The following is a 19,346-nucleotide window of genomic DNA, read 5'->3' as shown; positions in this document are numbered from 1 at the left end:
TGAACTTAATCTGACTTAAAAATAATTGTATTATAGATTACTTTAGCATCTCAAAATGTGTTAAAATTATAATTAGAATCTTATTTTTAAAGAAATAATCATGTTTGTTTGTATGTTTGTTATAATGTTGTATTTTACAGTGTGGTTTTCATTCAGGGACTCTCCAGCTGCAGAGTTAGTGAAAAAGTCTTGCCCAACACCTGACATTTCCTCTTCACATCCCTAGTCATAGAGATCTTTCTGCCACAGATCAATTTAGGAAGTGAAAAATCACCACATTTAGTTAAGAAGGATGCACATATATAAGCTGATAGATGCTGATTTTGCTGAGCTGAAAAGATGTAACCTCAACCTTTAAGAACCTATTTAACCACACTGCTCCAAAGAAGCTTTTGGATATTACAGTTAAATGTTATGCTCTTCTTTGTGTCTGGGAGAAGCCATTAAACAACTTCTAGAAAAGCAGACTGGTGGTTGGAAGGCTTCAGTTATAAGAAACAATTTTCTTATTACTGCACTTCCTCAAATAAAAGAATTCTCAAATCCCTGCTTTACAAGAAGGAATTCTTCTCCTGCCTGGAAAGAACAAAGTTCTCATTAGGTAGGTTCAACCACAGCAGGCAGAAAAATGAAAGGGCTGCCCAAATTCAACAAAAGCGTACAAGAGTGGTTATTCATATGCCATGTGTGTGTAAAATTGCTTCATGAGGGAAACAACTATGTCTTCTTTATCCCCACATCTTATACATACATGGTTGAAGTGAAGTGAAAGTGGCTAAGTCATATCCAATACTTTGTGACCCCGTGGACTGTAGCCGGCCAGGCTCCTCTGTCCATGGAATTCTCCAGGCAATAATACTAGAGTAGCTACCCATTCCCTTCTCCAGGGGGTCTTCCTGACCCAGGGATCAAACCCAGGTCTCCTACACTGCAGGTGGATTCTCTACTAAATGAGCCGCCAGGGAATCCCATGTACATGGTTGGCTTTCATTAAATGGCTGTTGAATGAATGAATGGTTTAAAAACAAAAGAACCAATCACTGCTTCCTAGGGTTAGGATGCTAAGTGCTGAGCATCTATGTCTTATCATTCTAAGCACACACATTTTACTTTTTATTTTATTTTTTCTTCTTTATTAAACCCCATAAATGTTTCTTGAATTATTTTCTGAACTGCTTACTTTTGTCTTTTTGTATAACTTAATTCTTTCACCTTTTCATTCATTCAACAAATATTTGTTCATCCAGAACCAAACTTCATACTTCAGAGATAATGAAAGAGCAAATGCCTTGGAAACACCCATGTGGACCTATACTTATTCCATCAATATTCTCTAACTATCCTCAAGCAAGCTGCCTAATCTCTCCTAGCTTCAGCAACTGCATATGTAATCTAGAATAATACCCATTGAAGTAGCTTGTTTGAGGGCTAATTGAGATCATAATGGGTTTCACAGATGGTACTAATGGTAAAGAACCCGACTGCCGATGCAGGAAATGTAAGAGATGTGGGTTCAAACCCTGGATTGGGAAGATCCCCTGGAGGAGGGCATGACAATCCACTCCAGTATTCTTGCCTGTAAAATCCCATGGACAGCAGAGCCTAGCGGGCTACAGTCCACAGGGTTGCAAAAAGCCAGACATGACTGAAGCAACTTAGCACATACATACTCAGGTATGCCGTAGGCAACTGATGTGTTCCTTGTCATCTATGCATTCATTTCCTACTAAATGGTTGGAAATTTAATGAAAATGTCATCCTGAGAGTTTCCTTCCAATGGCATAGACTATGCTGTACATCATTGAGGCTCGACTTTGTTGTCCTCTGTGAACACAGAAAGAATGCAATAATCAGATCTCCTTTCCGTCAGTGGGTCATGTGACCATTAGAATGTAGAAGAAGTGACCGTCATCACTTTCAAACCTACTGACTGAAAAAATCTTCCAGGCTTGGCCCCTAACTGAAGCCCAGATGCAGAGAATCCAAGGAAGGACTCCAAGACTTTGCATGATACAGAGGCATAGAACAGAAGGAATCCAGGGCTCTAAATTACTGCATGGACTAGATCCTTCACACCACTGCCCGGCCCCCGCCCCCCCCTCCCCCCGCCAATGACCTGCAACAAACTATGACATGTAAGTTGCTCAGTTTGGGAATTGTTTTGTTTTTACAGCTATTAGCCTATTTTGAATAATTCATTACACAAACCACCACTCAGTCCTAGAACTAAAAATCTGGAAACAGATTAATAGTTTATCAGTTCTCTCAATGAATTTCTTCAGAGCTGAGACTAGGTCTTAACTTGTACCCTACTTGTCACTTAGCACAATGCCCTAAATAAACAAGTTGCTTTTTATCTATGTGTGAAGTGAGTAATGCCACAAGAGAGGATTGAATATTGTTGCTGCTGTTTAGTCACTAAGTTGTGTCTGACTCTTTTTCAACCCCATGGACTGCAGCCCACCAGGCTCCTCTGTCCATGGTTTATACTTTCATACATACATATTTTAAATGAAGTCCATCCTCCACACTCAAGCTATTTTAAAATGTAAACCTTATTTTCTGAAATCATTCCCATTTAAGAAACAATCAAGATATGATGACAATTAAAATAGCAATTAAGATATAACCCTGTTAAAAAAAAAAAGATATAACCCTGTTTCCCCGAGCCACTTACATGGAGCTGGGCGAGGGTGGAGAGGAGGAAATTATAGGGACAATCAAATGTGTAGGTGTGAATCCTAGTTTTATTTGAATATTTGTTCTGCCCATAGTCCGAGTCTCTGGTCGGGAAAGAAGACTCTTCGAAACAATGCAACTTGCAATAGGGGAATTTATTACTGACTCGAGCCAGGGCCTCCCGCCCTCACCAAGTGTGTGAGGATGAAAGGCCCCGAGCCCCAGTTCTCTCGGGTATTTATTAGGTCAAAAAAAGCAGCAGGTAGTTGGCGCAAGCGAATTGGTTACACAGTTGCAAGGTAATTTTTGTTGGCCCAACAGTGGGGCTTTCAGCTTTCCCCTGATAGGTTCCCTTTTTTCTTGCTAGGCATATGTTGACTGGCTGGCTCCAGGAGGCCTGATAATTATGTTACCCCGGGAAACCAGGCCTACTCCTAATCTAGGCTGCCTGTCATGGCGTTAGCCGTGACAGCCTCACAATATTAAGCTCTGAGATTTCAAATCCTTAATACTTCCCTGTATCACTGAGTCCTGGAGAGGTCAGGGGTCATTTTCTCCTTGGATTAAAATCTCTAATGAACTTTGTTATTGCTATCATTTCCAATCTTCTAGCAGTCTTGCTTGCACCATTGCTGGACCACTTCTTAACAAATTCTCATATCTCATCTTTGATGAATTTCTCTTTCCAATTCTCAAGCATCCATCTGCAAGTGTACAAGTATATGTCTGACAACTAAAATTGCTTAGATTGCTAGTTCCATATTTATGGCCCACTCCCTGATGGCATGTGGGACACACTCCCCCGGAGCTATGATGAAAAGTGTTGTTATTTTTTAAGTGATAGTCTCAAAAACATTTCTCCACCAGAACAATTAAACAGTATCCCAAGTTCTAGGGCCAGTTGTTGGCTATCTCCAGGTGAATTGCCTACCTGGAGTTGATATTTTCACTAAAAACCAGCATCAGTATTTCTCTCTTTACTGTTTAAGTGCCAGTGGCCTGGGTAGCTGCCAATCCCCAAATATTCTCCCCAGTATTTCTTTTTTGTTTTGTTATGTTCCGTTCTCTTTTTTCAGACTTACTTATTTTTAATTGGAGGAGATTGGTTTACAATATTGTGTTGGTTTCTGCCATACATCAACATGAATCAGCCATAGGTATATGTATATCCCCTCATTCTTAAACCTCCCTCCTCCCTGCTATTTCTTAATGTAAATTTTGTTAAATGTATCGTATATTTAGAAGGCTACACACAGCACAAGCTTCCAGTTCAGTGAATGTCTCTTTGCTGTTAGTTAGTAGGCCAGTTAGTGGAGAAGGCAGTGGCACCCCACTCCAGTACTCTTGCCTGGAAAATCCCATGGACCGAGGAGCCTGGTAGGCTACAGTCCATGGGGTCGTGAAGAGTCAGACATGACTGGGTGACTTCACTTTCCCTTTTTACTTTCATGCATTGGAGAAGGCAATGGCAACCCACTCCAGTGTTCTTGCCTGGAGAATCCCAGGGACGGGGGAGCCTGGTGGGCTGCCGTCTATGGGGTCGCACAGAGTCAGACACGACTGAAGCGACTTAGCAGCAGCAGCAGCAGCAGGCCAGTGAGAGAGCCAGTTAGTTTGCTTTTCCCAGAGGTCTTAGAGAATCCCTTGCAAAAAGGAATTTTGATAAGAGTTCCTGATATCCTAACATCTTTATGTGAGCAGGAACACCTCCCCACCCTCCCCCACTGCCACTCACACTTCTTTTTTAATTAATTTATTTTTTATTGAAGGATAATTGCTTCTGCTACATAAATAATGAATTAGAGTTAGCACTGGTAATGATGTCAGGAAAAAAAGTTGAAGGTTTGATATTTAGTCTATGCCTTTGCATCTATTGATTTTGATAAAGCAGCACTTATTTTTTACACAGAAGCAGCTCAGAGATGGAACACACACTGGCACTGTGAACAGGGCTCTGAAGAAGAGAGATGCGCTTCACTGGGGTCACATTTATGATGGATTCAGAACAAAACTCTAGAAATGGTGAGGGCAGGTGAGGAGTGGAGAAACTGGCCTCACAGCAGACCCAGAAATCCTTTTGTCTCTATCCACACACTCACCACATGCTGTCTTCTCTCTCACCACTGGCTTCAAAAATCAACGGGTAAAGATAATGGATTTATAGCTGGATATAGATTTCCATATAACCAAATCTTTCCTGTATTCTCAAGCATATCCAAAATATGTTCCTATTTAACATGTCATTTTTAAAAATGGAAAGTATTTCAGGGATTCAAGAACTTCCCTGGTGATCCAGTGGCTAAGACTCTGCACTCCCAATGCAGGGGGCTTAGGTTCCATCTCTGGTCAGGGAACTAGATCCCACATGCTGCAATGAAGACCCAATACAGCCAAAAAATAAAAAATAATGAAAAGTATTTCAAAAGGTGGCATTCCAATGTTTTTAAGAAGGCAACTGTTCAGTAGAGTTGTTCAGTTCAGTTCAGTTCAGTCGCTCAGTCATATCTGACTCTTCACAACCCCATGGACCACAGCATCCCAGGCCTCCCTGACCATCACCAACTCTCAGAGTCTACTCAAACTCATCTCCATCGAGTCGGTGATGCCATCCAACCATCTCATCCTTTGTTGTCCCCTTCTTCCCCTGCCCTCAATCTTTCCCAGCATCAGGGTCTTTTCAAATGAGTCAGTTCTTCGCATCAGGTGGCCAAAGTATTGGAGTTTCAGCTTCAATATCAGTCCTTCCAATGAACACCCAGGACTGATCTCCTTTAGGATGGACTGGCTGGATCTCCTTTCAGTCCAAAAAGCTCTCAAGAGTCTTCTCCAACACCACAGGGACATCACCAGATGGCCAACACCAAAATCAGATTGATTATATTCTTTGCAGCCAAAGATGGAGAAGCTCTGAACAGTCAGCAAAAACAAGACTGGGAGTTGACTGTGGCTCAGATCATGAACTCCTTATTGCAAAATTCAGACTTAAATTGAAGAAAATGAGGAAAACCAGTAGACCATTCAGGTATGATCTAAATCAAATCCCTTATGCTTATACAGTGGAAGTGAGAAATAGATTTAAGGGACTAGATCTGATAGACAGAATGCTTGATGAACTATGGGCAGAGGTTTGTGATATTGTACAGGAGACAGGGATCAAGACCATCCCCAAGAAAAGAAATGAAAAAAAGCAAAATGGCTGTCTGAGGAGGCTTTACAAATAGTTGTGAAAAGAAGAGAAGTGAAAAGCAAAGGAGAAAAGGAAAGATATATCCATTTGAATGCAGAGTTCCAAAGAATAGCAAGGAGAGATAAAAAAGCCTTCCTCAGTGATCGTGCAAAGAAATAGAGGAAAACAATAGGATGGGAAAGACTAATTTCTCTTCAAGAAAATTAGAGATACCAGGGGAACATTTCATGCAAAGATGGGCTCAATAAAGAACAGAAATGGTAGGGACCTAACAGAAGTAGAAGATATTAAGAAGACATGGCAATAATATACAGAACTATACAAAAAAGATCTTCATGACAGAGATAATCACGATGGTGTGATCACTCACCTAGAGCCAGACATCCTGGAATGTGAAGTCAAGTGGGCCTTAGGAAGCATCCCTACAAACAAAGCTAGTGGAGGTGATGCAATTCCAGTTGAGCTATTTCAAATCCTAAAAGATGATGCTTTGAAAGTGCTGCACTCAATACGCCAGCAAATTTGGAAAACTCAGCAGTGGCCACAGGACTGGAAAGCATCAGTTTTCATTCCAATCCCAAAGAAAGGCCATGCCAAAGAATGCTCAAACCACCACAATTGCACTCATTTCACACACTAGTAAAGTAATGCTCAAAATTCTCCAAGCCAGGCTTCAACAATACTTGAACCATGAACTTCCAGATGTTCAAGCTGGTTTAGAAAAGGCAGAGGAACCAGAGATCAAATTGCCAACATCCGTTGGACCATCGAAAAAGCAAGAGAGTTCCAGAAAAAGATCTACTTCTGCTCTATTGACTATGCCAAAGCCTTTGACTGTGTGGATCACAACAAACTGTGGAAAATTCTGAAAGAGATGGGAATAGCAGACCACCTGACCTGCCTCTTGAGAAATCTGTATGCAGATCAGGAAGCAACAGTTAGAACTGGACATGGAAAAACAGACTGGTTCCAAACTGGGAAAGGTGTACGTCAAGGCTGTATATTGTCAGCCTGCTTATCTAACTTATATGCAGAGTACATCATGAGAAACGCGGGGTTGGATGGAGCACAAGCTGGAATCAAGATTGCTAAGAGAAATATCAATAACCTTAGATATGCAGATGACACCACCCTTATGGTAGAAAGTGAAGAAGAACTAAAGAGCCTCTTGATGAAAGTGAAAGAGGAGAGTGAAAACGTTAGCTTAAAGTGCAACATTCAGAAAACTAGGATCATGGCATCTGGTCCCATCACTTCATGGCAGATAGATGGGGAAATAGTGGAAACAGCGGCAGACTTTACTTTGGGGGGCTCCAAAATCACTGCAGATGGTGATTGCAGCCATGAAATTAAAAGATGCTTACTCCTTGGAAGGAAAGATATGACCAACCTAGACAAAGAGTCGGGGTCGCAAAGAGTCAGACACAACTGAGCGACAGAGCTGAACTGATGTGTAGAGTCTTCTCTTGTGTTGTTGGAAGAGGGTATTTGCTATGACAAGCACGTTCTCTTAGCAAAACTCTATTAGCCTTTGCCCTGCTTCCTTCTGTACTCCAAGGCCAAATTTGCCTATTACTCCAGGTGTTTCTTGACTTCCTACTTTTGCATTCCAGTTCCCTATAATGAAAAGGACATCTGTTTTGGGTGTTAGTCCTAAAAGGTCTTGTAGGTCTTCATAGAACTGTTCAACTTCAGCTTCTTCAGCATTACTGGTTGGGGCATAGATTTGGGTTACCATGATATTGAATGGTTTGCCTTGGAAATGAACAGCGATCATTCTGTCATTTTTGAGATTGCATCCAAATACAGCATTTTGGACTCTTGTTGACTATGATGGCTACTCCATTTCTTCTAAGGGATTCTTGCCCACAGTAGTAGAAAATAATGGCCATCTGAGTTAAATTCACCCATTCCAGTCCATTTTAGTTCACTGATTCCTAAAAAGTCAACATTCACTCTTGCCATCTCCTGTTTGGCCACTTCCAATTTCCCTTGATTCATGGACTGAACATTCCAGGTTCCTATGCAATATTCCAGGTTCCTATGGAATACTGCTCTTTACAGCATTGGACCTTGCTTTTATCACCAGTCACATCTACAACTGGGTGTTGTTTTTGCTTTGGCTCCATCCCTTCATTCTTTCTGGAGTTATTTCTCCACTGATCTCCAGTAGCGTATTGGGCACCTACTGACCTGGGGAGTTCTTCTTTCAGTGTCCTATCTTTTTGCCTTTTCATACTGTTCATGGGGTTCTCAAGCAAGAATACTTTGTTTGCCATTCCCTTCTCCAGGGACCACATTCTGTCAGACCTCTCCACCAAGAAGCCTGAGTCTTGGGTGGCCCCACACGGCATGGCCTAGTTTCATTGAGTTAGACAAGACTGTGGTCCTGTGATCAGATTGGCTAGTTTTCTGTGATTATGGTTTCAGTGTGTCTGCCCTCTGATGCCCTCTCGCAACACCCACCATCTTATGGGGTTTCTCTTACCTTGGACGTGGGGTATCTCTTCACGGCTGCTCCAGCAAAGCGCAGCCGCTGCTCCTTACCTCGGACGTGGGGTAGCTCCTCATGGCTGCAGCTACTGACCTGGGACATAGGGTATCTCCCCTCCGCCGCTCACCGCTCCAGCTGTGCAGTGCCGGACTGGTGAGCGGTGGCTGAGCGGCAAGGCGACTGTGCCCACGTTTAATTCACGGGAGCGAGGGTAATGGCTCTAAGGGTTATTCTTTCATCCCAGAAAACACCACCCGGTCATTTCCTCTTTTCAAATATTCTAATTTTGGATTTTATTAAAAGATCAGTCTTTCTTTTTCTAAGACTGCCCATGAACTTGGGCTTTCTCTCTTATCTAAAATCCTGTAACTATCCACATATCTTCAGACAGAACTAGAACTCCTATTTAGAGAATGCTATGAAAATTCCTTTTGAACCCATTCATAACTAAACCCAGGCACCACCCTAGGCAGCTGCTTTGCTGCAGTTGGATGTGCTGGGATTTCTTAGCTCGTTCACTCGGCCATCATAGGGTCTGAAAGGACAGTGATATGAGCACTTGGGGCTTAAATGACTGCCCTCTTTCACCAGGGAAATGGATATGCTGAAATTAGTTAGAGGTCCCCAGCATGTTTATTTGGAGAAGGCAATGGCACCCCACTCCAGTGCTCTTGCCTGGAAAATCCCATGGACGGAGGAGCCTGGTAGGCAGCAGTCCATGGGGTCCCTAAGAGTCGGACACGACTGAGAGAGTTCACTTTCACTTTTCACTTTCGTGCATTGGATAAGGAAATGGCAACCCACTCCAGTGTTCTTGCCTGGAGAATCCCAGGGACGGGGGAGCCTGGTGGGCTGCCGTCTATGGGGTCGCACAGAGTCAGACACGACTGAAGTGACTTAGCAGCAGCAGCAGCGGTGGCGTGTTTATTTCACTGCTCTTACATGGAGTTAAGTGGAGCCTTTTCCTCTCTCCCCCATAATTTATTGCAAATTTTCATGAAAAAAAAAAAAAAAGGAACTGTCTCCTGACACAAATTTCTCCATTGTTTAGATCTGATGATGAAACATGTAGAGTAATCTAGTAAAAGGCCAGATGACAGGAAAGGATGGTGGTGTGCCCTGTGAGTAAGCAGGAAGTATGATCTATAAGCCAGAATCAGGACTCTTAAAACATGCTGCTGGGGACTTCCCTGGCAGTCTAGAGGTTAAGACACTGCACTTTCACTGCAGGGGGCACAAGTTTGATCCCTGGTTGGGGGAAACTAAGATTCTGCATGCCATGAAGTGCAGCCAGAAACTAAAAAACTCAGAAAACAAAAAACAAGCTGCTGAATTTAATTCTAATCTTTTACATACATGTATCATATGTATACCACATGGTTCTTTAAAAATGTAATTGATTATTAAAAATTTTTACAAAGTGCAGAGGATTTTTAGTGCAGTGAAACCATTCTGAAAGGCACAGTAATGGTGGATATGACATCACACATTTGTCCAAGCCCATGGAAGATACAACAGCAAGACTGAACCTTCATATGAAGCAGGGACTCTGGGTGACGATGATGCCTTAATGTAGGTTCATCAGTTTAACAAATGTACCACTCTGGTGCGGGATGTTGGTAGCTGAGGAGCTTGCATATGTGAGGGTTGGGGGATATGTCTATTTTTTTAAGTTTCTTACCTATATTTTTCTTTTAATATTAACTCATGCAGAATAAATAAATAAATGCATAATATGGATATACCTTCTCTATGTTCTCTCATTCCTCTTTCTTGGCTAAAAAATAATATTGTAACTGCTTCTAATATACCTACAACATCAGACAAGTCATTTTCTGAATTTCTTCTTTTAAAGAGTTTTTATGACTTCCCAGTGGTCCAGCGGTTAAGAATATGCCTGCCAAAGCAAGGCCATGGGGCACCTCCCAGGTTCGGGAAGATTCCACACACTGAGGAGCAACTAAGCCAGTGGACCACAACTACTGAGCTCACATGCCCTCCAGCCTGAGTTGTGCTCCGAACAAGAGAAGCCACGGCAATGAGAAGCCCGCACACTGCACCTGGAGAGTGTACCAGCTCCCTGCAGCTAGAGAAAGCCCCAGCACAGCAGTGAAGACTCAGCGCAGCTGATAATAAAAATTAATAAAATTAAAGAGCTTTTTATTCTTTCCTTATACAGTTCCTAGACCTACCCCTCTCTCATTGCATGCAACTTCTTTTTATCTGTATATACTTTTGCCTAGGCCACCAATTTGAGATGAAATCAGCTTTTCCAAAACCTGTCTATGTTTAGCAACATTTTTGGAATCTGTATGAAAAAAGCAGTTACAGGATTAGATAACATCGCCTCCCCTTTGTATCCAGTCTTCTTATACTGCCCCCTCCCAATTAATTCTACCAGGCCCTGTCAGAAACATCATTTTAAACAGTCCATGTCCAATCAGTGATTTCTTGGTCGAAAGCCTAGCTGGCTTCCACGTCCACATTGGTAAGCTCGCACTTACCTTGTCTCATTTTATTTCCCCAAGAGATCAAGCATGGCACTTTCCCACATTCACCCACTGAGGAGCCTTTGCACTCCTCCTTCTACAATGTCTTTTCCCTTTTTCTGCCTGGAAAAAAATGTTTATACATCCTTGCATTTCAACTTATCTTCATAGTGAAACCCTCCTTACTATCCCAAGATAATATCAATGAACACAATCCCTCTTCTGGTTTATAACGCTAGCATAAAATTTGTTAATTATATTATACTCTGGTTAATTATTCACAAAGTTGTCTTTTCACTGGATTGTAAGAAACTTGAGGCTCAAATGACCTTTGCCAACTTTGTATTCCCAACTTTCACCTGAGTGATGGTACCAAGAAGGAATGATGAATGCATTCACTTAACAAATACCCATGAGTAGTTCACCTGACCAAAGAGAGGAGCCAGAATTCTCCAGTCTGACCAATGAGAGGAAGCAGCAAAGTTCTTTTCTTATTTCTGTTTGATTGATTAGAGTATGTACATTTTTCTTCTATTACAGTCTTTCAATGGACGCACTATTACCTATCTCTACTTTTCAATTAGATTTAAAATAGCAAATCCCTCCCCACCATTCATGAAAATGACAATTTAAATTTGAGTGATGATCATCCACAAAGATTTATCTATTCAGCCACTCAAATATATTTTCTATCTTCCATAGGGGACAAACTAAGTTCTTTTTATCCATGGATTTCATCTGGGAGACAAAGAACAAGACTGTTTATATCAAGATCAAAGCAGAGTACAAAATGTCTCTGAAAATTCAAAATCCCATGAAAATTTTAACATCAGCAAGATCTAACTCTCATGGGTTCCACAAGAATCAGTTCCTACAGCACTCACTAAGTGATGTTTTCCTCCAGCAGCCTGAAGCCTGAACCGGACTAATGGGCTTCAGCAAAGAGTTGTGGTTTCAGAAAATGGGAAAATATGAAGATCTGCTGTTGGAAGCCACCTGCCTATGCTGCCACTACCTAACCTCTCACCCTTCATTTATCCACTGTCTCACACACACACACATCCCCACAACTCCCCTTTTGAGATAGGCTGCTATAAGACACGTATATAGATGCACACTACTCTTACAGTGGTTTTCTAGGTTTACTTACTTTTACTTACAGGTTAAATGGGATCAGTCAGGTTCCAGATTTTCCCGACTTCCAGAAACTCTAATTTCCAGGAACTCATGTGGAAAAGACATCAGGTAGAAACATCTGTTAGGGTTTGATGGGAAACCCACAGGGGTGGAAGACACTAGTCCTCAATTCTCTGCTGATTCTACCACGATCTTAAGCAAATCTCCTTACATTTCATTCATTTACCACAGGATATACTATATATATATATGGTCTATATTTTGATATTGGACATGTGCTAAATGGTACATAAAGGGAAAGGGTAAGGACCATTATACTCATTGGTAAATAATTTAAAATAGTTCTTTTAATAGAAAATAAGTAAAGATATAATTGAAGGATGAACCTAGAGATTTTCATACTCAGTGAAGTAAGTTATACAGATAATGAGAAATATTGTATGACCTCTCTTATGTGTGGAATCTAAAAAGAAATTATACAAATCAACTTGCTTACAAAACAGAAAGAGACTCACAGACTTAGAGAACGAACTTCTGGTTGCCTGTATACCCTGTTATATTTAAAATGGATAACCAACAAGGACCTATTATATAGCCATGGAACTCTGCTCAATGTTATGTGACAGCCTGGATGGGAGGGGAGTTTGAGGAAGAATCACGCATGTATATGTATGACTGAGCCCTTCGCTGTTTATCTGAAACTATCACAACATTGTTTGTTACTCAGCTATACCACAAAACAAAATTTAAAAACAAAATTTTTGAAAGATACAACTTGGAGTCAATTTTGAAGTTGTAGGATTTTTAAAAGATAAAATAGGAGACTTCAAAGACATATGATGCTCACTCTGAGTGGAACTATCTCTATTCCTCCAGACATCTGGTGAATAGGCTCTTTTTCTTCTGTATTAGAAATCCCTTAGTGGAAAATGATGGGAAAATACTGACAAACACGCCCCAAAGTCCCTTCTATATCTTGCATCCTATGAGTCTGTATGTTAAACGGCAAACATGCTGTTTGCCAGTTTGATTAAAACCCCAGTTATAAATCACTATTTAAATCTTTTTTTTTCCATTTTTTTTCACTATTGAAATCTAATGCTTTACATAGAAGTTTAAATTCCACATTAAGGTATATCACAATCCTAAGTCAAATGTCCGTTCTTCATGGCAGGGGAAGGAGAAAACAGAGTTATAATGAAAGAAGATTTTGACAAATGGACACTGATTCTCTATAGATGAGGGATAAAAGCAAGAGTGAGAAGTAAAGGGAATACATAGAAACTACCTGGAAATGGAGCTGAGACAAAATGGAACTGTCTTGAGGAGAAGGAGCAGAGAAGGTTTGCTTCTACAAGGTGGAAAAAAGTAACTTCTCTCTACAGGAAATGTTGCAAAATCTAGACTCCAGTAAATACAGTCTAGGTAGATTTACTACTTTAGTTCTGGACATCTCTGAGAAGTCATGAAGGTTAAATTGTACCATTCCCATTCTTCATATTTTATGTACATAGATTAACTGTAAACCTTGGTGTAACACACATAGTCTTCATTTTATTACTTCCTGTTGAATATGGTGCATTTGAATACTGTAACTAACCATACATAGTATATCCAGCCAACTCTACAATGGCCCTGAAGCCAAGAACATCAATGGCCACAGATAAATACATAAATTCAGATATTTTATCTTGACAATATCTATCAACAAGGAGACTATGCCCCACTGTTATTCATCGGAGCTTTTATAAAACAGGAACTTGTTAGAAGAAATATATCTATATCAAGATCCACAAAATAAACACAAAATGTACTCTTGGGAAGATACATTCATGGGAAAATATTTTCTTGCACTTTAATTTCTGCTAAGGTTGTAATAACAGGGTTTGAGTCATAAGTACTAAAGGAATCAGTTCAAAGACTACACTATGTAAGGGAACACGATTGTAGATCATATCTCTACGGGCACAACTGCAATTCAGCTGCGTGTGCATCTGGCAATGTGGTCATTTGCATTTATTTTTTAAAGTGTGAAAAAAAATGATATACTGAATAAATTATCCATGATTTATGAAAGGGAGGAATCATTATCTGAGACAAAAATACAAGTTCAGCATATTCTATGTGTCTTATGACTTCACATATTTAATCAAATAAAGATGAGAAAGGGAAAATGGAAGATGATAATTTTCTTTATGGCAGAGATACATGTTGTAAAGTAGCTGGTAAAATAATTAAAACAGGTAAATTTGCAAGCCAAGTTCAAACTTCTATCTCGTCTGCATGGCTCTAATGTACCTGGAGAAGAAAACATTTCAAAGTGTTGGCTAGAGTGGAGAACAATAAAGTTCTGTTTTCTGTGGAGAACAATAAAGTTCTGAAACCTTCATTGGGCTCTCCAAACAATTCAGGGTGTTGCCTTTGATCATCAAAGCCTCAGTATCATCTGAGTTCAGGTTTCCATAGAAACTACCTTTACGTAGCAGCATACTTGTTTCAGCTGGCCAAAGAACAGCTGCCAACAGGCCTTAGGTGTGAATACCAAGGGCTGGAAGCAACACATTTTCCATGGAGAGATTCCATCTTCGGAATTCATCTTTTTTCAGTTGGTTTCACCAAGTTCAGAAATATTGGCCTTCAGGCCATAGAATAAAGCCCAATTACCTGATACTTATGGGAATATTTAGCAGTAAAATAAACGTCAAGTCACAACATTATTAAGATGGAATAAGTATCTTGGCTTACATTCTCAAAATTTTTTTACTTCCTTCTGAATTGTTCCAAGCATGCCAATGTGTGTTGAAACTATAATTAAATCCTCCCACTCCTCCATGAAAAAAAAAATCAAGTCTGCCTAAATAATAAAGGTTCCTGTGCAAATGCAAGGGATTTTAGAACTATCAGCAATGAGTTATTTTAACAAATAAAGCCCTCAGAACTAGAACATTTATTTGTATAGCGTATCTGGAGAGCCCAAGTAGAGACACAGAAATTTCCATCAAATGCATTCGTTTATGGAGATCACCAGAGAAGGATTGATCCCCTTCTCCAACCTATGGAATGAGAATCTACTATTCAGCCTGAGAATAGCCCACCATGTTTAGGAAGTGTTTATTTAACCATTATCAAATCACAAGTCAAATGTCACCTCCTCAGAGGGCTTCCATATGTACCAGAGATAAAGTAACACCACCTCGAACATTACTCTCTGCTGCTCCTTCATAGCAGAACTGGAAGAAAAAGAATCAGAAAACAGGTCATTTGAGATTATTTAGGTTAAGTAAAAGAAATAAAAACTAATGAAGAAAATGAAAAGAGTTTCATATACCTATGAGAAACCATCAAGCTGTCAAAATATGCACAGTGAAAGTCATGGAAGTAGAGAATAAAGAGAAAGTGGCAGGAAAAAAATGTGAATAAACAGTTGTTAACAACTTCTCAGATTTAATATAAAAAATTAATCTAACAGTTAACTAATATTTGGCAAGGGAGCTAAAGAATACTTATGTGGGGAAAGGATAATTTCTTCAATAAATGTTGTTAGAAAAACTAAATAATCTGTACCAAAAAAAGAAAAAGAAGAAAAATTGGACCTTTATCTCTAACCACCCCCCCCCCCAATTAACTCAAAATAGGTTAAAAACATAAATGTAGGGCCTGATACTGTAGAGCTCCTAGAAGAAAACATAGAAGAAAATCTCCTTGACATAGTTCTTTGCAATGATTTTTTAAAAATGTAACACAAAAAACACATGTAACAAGCAAAAATAAGCAAGTGGGACTACTTCACACTAAATCTATGGAACAGGAGAAAATGTTTGCAAAACATATATCAGATAAGGGATTAATATTCAAAATATGTGAAGAATTTTACAAATCAATAGAAAAAACAAACAATCCAATTTAAAAAATGGGTAAAGAAAATAAACAGACATTTTTCTAAAGAACACAAAAAAATGACCAACAAGTACCTGTAAAGATGCTCACTCTCAGTAACACCATGGAAATATAAACCAAAATCACAGTAAAATATCACCTCATACCTGTTAGAATGGAAGTCATCAAAAAGACAAGAGATAACAAGCCTTGTTAAGGATGTGGAAAAAAGAGAACACTTGCACACTGTTGACAGGGATGTAAATTGGCACAGACACTACGGAAAATAGTATGGAGGTTCCTCAAAAAATTCAAAAAAAGAACTTCCACATGATCCAGCAATCCCTCTTCTGAGTAGATCCAGAGGAAATAAAAACAGGATCTCAGAGATACATGAACTCTCATATTCATTGCAACATTATCTATAATAGCCAAGCTATGGAAGTAACCTAAGTGTCTGTCAATGTATGAATGGTTAAAGAAGATATAGCAAATATTTATGCAACAAAATATTATTCAGACATAAGAACAAAATACTGGCATATGCAACCAAACTGATGGTCCTTGACAACACCGAAAATGAAAGAAGTTGAAAGTGTTAGTCGATCAGTTGTGTCCAACTCTTTGCAACCACGTGGACTGTGACCATCAGGCTCCTCTGTCCATGGGATTCTCTAGGCAAGAATATGGGAATGGATAGCCATTCCTTTCTCCAGGGGATCTTCCTGACCCAGGGATCGAATCCAGGTCTCCTGCATTGCAGGCAGATTCTTTACCATCTGAGCCACCAGGGAAGCCCTTTTGAGGGTATTAGCAAAGTGAGATAAGTCAGAGAGAGAAAGGCATATACTGTATGATGTCACATATATATATACATATGTATATGTATATATATATAGTGCCATATATGCAACATAATACTGTACTATATATTTGAAAGCTGCTAAGAGTATAAATCTTACATGTTGTAACCACAAAAAAAAATGGTAATTACGTGATATGATGGAAGTGTTAGCTAGTGCTACCATAATAATCACATTGTAATAGATAAGCTTATCAAATCAACACATTGTACATCTTAAAGTTACACAATGTTATATTCAATTATATCTCAAAAAAGTTGAAGAAAAAAGTAATCTATTCACCCAAGAAGCTCAAGAACTCCAAGCAGGATAAACTCAGAGATCAAGTACTTTATTCACTGCTGCATTTTCATACCCTAGAATAGTACCTAACAAATAGAAGCCTCTCAGCAAATATTTGTTGACTCATTCAGTAAATTAATCTTTATTTCACAAATGAGAAGCCTGAAGCACAGAGAAGCAGAGTAATTTTCCCAAAGTCAAACAGCTAGTAAGGGAGGGAGTCTGGTTTTAAATCCAGGCAGACTGACAACAGAACTCAGTCTTAACCTCACGCTAGCGTACATCATGTCCAGCCCCTGAGGTGCTGACGTGTTCAAATCTACATCTTCAATCTGAAACCCATGTTACATAATTAGCCGTCACCTACTGCCTCCTTCTGCTTCCATCTGAAGGACTTGACATTTCTTTAACATCACTTCTCAAATCTTTAAAGACGGTGAGGTATCGAGGAAAGAAAAAGAGCTTTGCTGTCACGCACACCTTGGTTTGGATCTCTAATTAGGCTCTACCAAAGCTTGTCACCTTAGCTAGGTAGCTTGATGTGCTTTCCAATTTTCACGTCTTGGTAGGCATAGAGAATTATAGTATTTCTATAGAACACTGGGGAGAGGTAGCACTTAGTCAAAGGTGATTGGTCTGGAAATCCAAGTGTTTCTTGCTCTTCCTACCCATCTCCAGGGCTAAGAGGATCATGTGTGGACATTCCTACAATCGACTTGCATACACAACCCTTGTTGTTGTTCACTCAGTCGTGTTTGACTCTTTGCAACCCCACGGATTGCAGCTCACCAGCCTTCCCTGTCCTTCACCATCTTCCGGAGCTTTCTCAAACTCATGTTCATTGAGCCAGTGATTCTATCCAACCAGCTCGTCCTCTGTCATCCCCTTCTCCTCATGCCTTCGGTCTTTCCCAGGATCAGGGTCTTTTCATATGAGTCGGCTCTTCGCATCAGGTGGCCAAAGTATTGGAGCGTCAGCTTCAGCGTCAGGCCTTCCAATGAATATTCAGGATTGATTTCCTTTAGGATTGACTGGTTTGATCTCCTCCTGGCAGTCCAAGGGACTCTCAAGAGTCCAGTTTCCTTATTTTAACCATAGGGTACCAGTTCATAAAATGGGGCAGATGATGTCTATTTCACAGAGCACTTGTGAACTATAAATAAAATATCATGGACAAAATGCTTGCTCTAGATGGTCAACATGTAGGGGCTCAGTTGATGGTAGTTATCATCAGGGTTACTACGATTAGTATTGTTCAAAAAGAAATAACAAGCACCAAATGGAGTCACTTATGCTGAGTCCCATGTCAGCAAGCCAAGACTTAATTACAGTTTCAGTATCTCCCAAGAATGTGACCTTTAACTAGTCAATCTGAGGAATTACCTGATTAGTACTGGTGAGCGAATCTGCAAGGCAGACCCCATTCATCCCACAAAGGAAGGTGATTTTGCTGGGGAAAAAAGAAATTCTTTTGTTTATGACTTCTTTGTCCCACCCCCTTTCTGCCTTTAAAAAGTTTCATTTTTGTACACCTCCTGGGAGCTCCTTTCTCTTTGTTAGGTGAAATGCTGCCCAGCTCATGAATCACTGAATAAAGGCAATATGATCTTTAAATTACTCAGCTGAATTTTGTTTTTTTTAACATTATTAACATCAGCAATAGTATTTGTTTATAGTTTCCATGGTCTCTGTAAACCCAAGAAACAGCCTGAGCCAGATTCCATCATGCATGTTTGTTTCTCTGCTTCCTATAACACTGAAGTATTATTGCAGATTACTTTTAGTTTATTAATTCTGACTTCCTGCTCACTTGGTGATAAGGCACTTAACTATGTACTGTGGGAGATTCCAAGAGCACAACCATAGACTCCCAGAACAGGATGAGACTACTACCGGTTGAATTGCTTCCCTCAAAGGCTTGAGTCCCTTCTGAAACATTAACTGAAGGAGTATTCAATTTTCAGATACCTCCAATGATGAGAATATAACCATCCAAAGAAGCCCATCCTAGCTTGGGACTCGATTTATTAAAAATTCTTCTTTACACTGATTCTGAGTCCAGCTTCATATAACTTCTGTCTACTGATAATTTTTCAATTTGGAGCCACATTGAAGAGCTCCAATGTATGTCATACAGACGTCATCTTGAAAGATCACATCCTAGGACTCAGACGTACCTGGGATAGTCTGAAAAAAGGGAACCTGAATTCAGTCTAGAGTATTATTTGTAGGAGGAACTGGAGAGCTTCCTGGAAAAGAAGTCATTCATTCTAATAAAAAGCAAGCTGTGAAACGGTACACAGGAATCACAGTCTACAAATACAGGAGAAAAAACAAAC

The sequence above is a fragment of the Cervus elaphus genome, chromosome 6 (assembly GCF_910594005.1).
Source record: "Cervus elaphus chromosome 6, mCerEla1.1, whole genome shotgun sequence".
Lineage (NCBI taxonomy): Eukaryota > Metazoa > Chordata > Mammalia > Artiodactyla > Cervidae > Cervus > Cervus elaphus.
Note: the sequence above shows the minus strand (reverse complement) of the source record.